The sequence below is a fragment of the Triticum urartu genome, chromosome 1 (assembly GCF_003073215.2).
Source record: "Triticum urartu cultivar G1812 chromosome 1, Tu2.1, whole genome shotgun sequence".
In the NCBI taxonomy this organism is placed as follows: domain Eukaryota; kingdom Viridiplantae; phylum Streptophyta; class Magnoliopsida; order Poales; family Poaceae; genus Triticum; species Triticum urartu.
Window position 1 is genome coordinate 470,507,811 of NC_053022.1, and position 4,639 is coordinate 470,512,449.

Consider the following 4,639-nt stretch of genomic DNA (forward strand, 5'->3'; position numbering starts at 1 on the left):
TACAGGCATATAGTCTTACATATTCCATTCACTACCGGACTCGCGGGCTATGCCTACGGCCTAGGGCCGTCGGCACAGGTCCTTTGCCGTCGGCATAGATCTATGCCTACGGCCGCCGTCGGCATAGCCCCGTCGGCGTAGATCACGTCAGCGTAGATGTGTCAGACCGTCGGCGTAGTATAGCCGTCGGCATAGGTGCATATGCCGACGGCCGTGGGATAGCCGTCGACATAGTTTAGCTGTCGGCGTTGTTTTCCGTCTGACGGCAACGGACGGCGCCGTCAACAGCGTGATTCAGGAGACGACACGTGGCGCAGGTATGCCGACGGCTTTGCCGTAGGCATATGTCTGCCACGTGGCAGCTCCTGGTTTCTCCTGGCAACAGGGCTATGCCTACGGCAAAGCCGTCGGCATAGTTTGCCACGTGGCAAGCCCTGGTAACTCCTGGGTGTATATATGCCGACGGCTTTGCCGTAGGCATAGTTTTTTTTGTTTTTTTTATTTTCCCTGTTTTCTCTTTTCCAATTCATTTGACAGCATTTCAAAACAGAACAATATGAAATTATGCAGAAATATGACAATTCATCATGTGAACATACTCAAGTTCATCTAAACATACTCAAGTTCACCATCATCATCTAAACATACTCAAGTTCACCATCATCATCTAAACATACTCAAGTTCATCACATTATCTAAAGATCATCACCGATGGAAGTTCATGAACATAAAAGTAGTGCAAGACATGAAACATGATAAAAGTAGGAATATGAAAGGCATGGCACGATGGCCACATGCACGGAATCATCAAGCAAGAGCCCCCCCGCCGAAAGCACCACCTCCGTCAAAAGCACCACCTCCGCCAAAACCGTCATCGCGACCACCACCACTCTGCCAGATCCGAGTGACTGGGGTCGACGGAGCAGGAGTCGAGCCACCGGTCCCCTACATGTTTCAGAAAAGATTCTAACGGTAAATATGATATGATAGTGTTTCATGAACGAGAACTAGTTTGCTAGTAGTTAGGCAAATGTACTAACCGAACCATCACTGCCTAGTGCCACCCATTCATCGAACGTGGGCACGTGTGGGGGTTCTCCCGCAGGTGGTGGTGGGGGTCCCATTTGTGGTGGATCCGTGCGGTTAGTCCAAGACGCCAACATAGCCTGAATGTTAGTTAAACAAGCAAAGTAGAAGATCAGAAGGAATGAAAGTGCAAAAATTTAGGTTGGTTTTAAGAGGGCAAAACTAACCGTCATCATCTGACGGTTGTAATCATCGTTTGCCTTCACTCGTTTCAAGTACTCCCGCACCTCGAGATTCCTATGCTCGACAAACTCCTTATAGGCCTACATAATTTAGGTTATTTCTAAGTGAGCAATGCTAAAAATAAACTGAGAATACAATATAGAAAAAGATAAAGAGGATAGGAGACCCTCTCGGACGGGAGACCTAGGTTACGCGACTTGATGTGAAAATTCAATCTAGTTAAAAGAGGCTAGGAGTTGAAGGTGGATTCGTAGCTCACCCTCCGCTGTAGAGGAAGTAGTCTAGCAGCGGCAGGATCACGGACCAAACCCAGACGACGAAGGCTCCAGTGAGATGAAATACCACAAAGCCTGTAAATTTTACCGAGTCAAAAATTTGAGGGCATCACATCACATAAAGCTGAGGGCATCACATCACATAAAGCATTGACACTTCAAACTATGAAAAAAAATCATATTGTTGATGACATCTAGTCAAGGTTTTAGATCATCATGATACTTATAATCCTAATTTTCATCAAGTGTCAAATTTTGTTCTTCAATTTTTTTAGCAAGATCATCATGATAAAATAACTACTCATCAGATATAGCTATTTGACAACATCATCTCACATATACCAATTTTGACAACATCTCAGATATACCTATTTTGACAACATCACAAAATGAAACTATAGCTATTTGACAACATCTCAGATATACCAATTTTGTTCTTCAAAATTTTTATAGCGCATCTCACATAGCTATTTGACAACATCACCAACTTGACCAAAGCTATAACTAACCAATATACATCAATCCATCCATTCATCCATAGAACATGCATCTATCACATATATAACAAGTAGTAAAAATTGCAAAAAAATGAGGAAAAAAAAGCTCACCGGGGCGGCCGGGGACGGTGAGGCAGGGGCGGCCGCAGACGGTGAGGCAGGGGCGGCCGCGGATGGTGAGGCAGGGGCGGCGGTGGAGGGCAGGGCCGGCCGGGGACGGGAGCACCGGGCACACGACCGGCAGGAGCCGCGGCCGGCGCGCGGTCGGTGGGAGGCCGGGGCAGCGGCGGGGTCGGGAGAAGTGCGGGGCGACGACAGGTGTGGATGCGGGAGCGGCGACGCGGGTGTGGAGGCGGGGGAGGGCGGCGGCAGGGGTGGGGTGTGCAGCGAGGGGGCGGGGTGGAGTGGGCGGGGTGGAGTGCGGCAGCGGCGAGGGGGCAGCCGGGGTGGAGTGGGCGGGGCGCAGAATGCGTCGGCGGCGGCGCAGGTCGGGGGTGCGGCGGCGACGCAGCTCGGGGGGAAAGAGAGAATGAGTGGAGGGGGTTCGCCCCACGGGTGGATAAGGCAGCCTATGCCGACGGCTAAGCCGTCGGCATACATGAGGAGGCCACGTGGCACCTATGCCGACGGCTTAGCCGTAGGCATACTTTTTTATTTTTTTATTTATTTTCCTTTTTTATTTTATATAAATTTTTTAATGTTTTCTTATAGTTTTTTTATTTTATATAGATTTCTAAATTTTTTTATAGTTATAATTTTCCTTTTTTATGTATTATTATTTCATATAGATTTTTTTATTTTTTTTAAACCGCTCAGCCCTCTCCTCTCCCGGAACCACACAGAGGGGAGGGGAGGGGAGGTGCCGAATTCGAGCAGCTTCGTCCGCCAAGGCCGTGGCCTGGTCGCGGGTATGGGAGCGCCATGGCCGCCCTCGATCGCGTGCTCGATCTGGAGCTTAGTTCGTCAGGTGATTGAAGGGGGAGGGGGTCGTCGACGGTGAGGGTGGGGGTGGGGGCGGGGGTAGCTTAGTTTGTCAGGTGAGTGAAGGGGGAGGGGTCATCGACAGAGGGACACCCGGGAGCAACATCCGGGCCAAACCCATAGCTACATCCACTCCGTGTAGACCCGACGCGTCCGTTTCCCCCCTCCAGGTGCCGGCGGCGGCGCCGTCCGTGTCGGGGGGCACACCCCGGAGATGCGTGTCGCCTCTTCGGACATGCCACAATACCATCCCGCATGTATGAGGGCCCGGTACGACGCTCCGGTGGCATTGCTACCCCCTCAGGGCCCCCGTCCCGGCTAACCCTGTAGCGTTTGACCACGGGATCTAGCCATTTGACTTTGCACGGACGGGCTTTGACCAGTGGACCTCTCCACCTGGTTGTGTCGAGTTGGCCCAGAGGGACACCGGGGAGCAACATCCGGGCCAAACCCACAGCTACATCCACTCCGTGTAGACCCGACGCGGTAGTTTCCCCCCTCCAGGTGCCGGCGGCTGCGCCGTCCATGAGGGGGGCCACGCACCGGAGACGCGTGCCGCCTCTTCGGACATGCCACAACACCACCCCACATGTATGAGGCGCGGTACGACGCTCCGGTGGCATTGCTACCCCCCAGGGCCCCCGTCCCGCCTAACCCTGGAGCGGTTGACCACGAGATCTAGCCCTTTGACTTCCCACGGACGGGCTTTGACCAGTAGACCTCTCCACCCGGTTGTGTCAGGTCGGCCCAGAGGGACACCGGGGAGCAACATCCGGGCCAGACACACAGCAAGATCCTCTCCGTGTAGACCCGACGCGTCCGTTTACCCCTCCAGGTGCCGGCGTCGGCGCCGTCCGTGACGGGGGCCACACCCCGGAGACGCGTGCCGCCTCTTCGGACATGCCACAACACCACCCCGCATGTATGAGGGCCCGGTACGACTATCCGGTGGCATTGCTACCCCCTCAGGGCCCCCGTCCCGGCTAACCCTGTAGCGTTTGACCACGGGATCTAGCCCTTTAACTTTGCACGGACGGGCTTTGACCAGTGGACCTCTCCACCCGGTTGTGTCGAGTTGGCCCAGAGGGACACCGGGGAGCAACATCCGGGCCAAACCCACAGCTACATCCACTCCGTGTAGACCCGACGCGGTAGTTTCCCCCCTCCAGGTGCCGGCGGCTGCGCCGTCCATGAGGGGGGCCACGCACCGGAGATGCGTGCCGCCTCTTCGGACATGCCACAACACCACCCCACATGTATGAGGCGCGGTAAGACGCTCCGGTGGCATTGCTACCCCCCAGGGCCCCCGTCCCGCCTAACCCTGGAGCGGTTGACCACGAGATCTAGCCCTTTGACTTCCCACGGACGGGCTTTGACCAGTAGACCTATCCACCCGGTTGTGTCAGGTCGGCCCAGAGGGACACCGGGGAGCAAGATCCGGGCCAGACCCACAGCAAGATCCTCTCCGTGTAGACCTGACGCATCCGTTTCCCCCTCCAGGTGCCGGCGTCGGCGCTGTCCGTGACGGGGGCCACACCCCGGAGACGCGTGCCGCCTCTTCGGACATGCCACAACACCACCCCGCATGTATGAGGGCCCAGTACGACGCTCTGGTGG

General features: G+C 54.8%; 1 long non-coding RNA gene across 1 annotated transcript; it reads right to left on the reverse strand.

Moving 5' to 3' along the window:
- Nucleotides 1–902: 902 nt before the first annotated feature.
- On the reverse strand, nt 903–1,345 carry LOC125535729. Its single transcript, XR_007294793.1, has 3 exons — nt 1,254–1,345; nt 1,041–1,166; nt 903–945 (listed from the first exon to the last, which is right to left on the reverse strand). It is a non-coding gene; the product is annotated as an uncharacterized LOC125535729 (long non-coding RNA).
- Between the last annotated feature and the right edge of the window lie 3,294 nt (nt 1,346–4,639).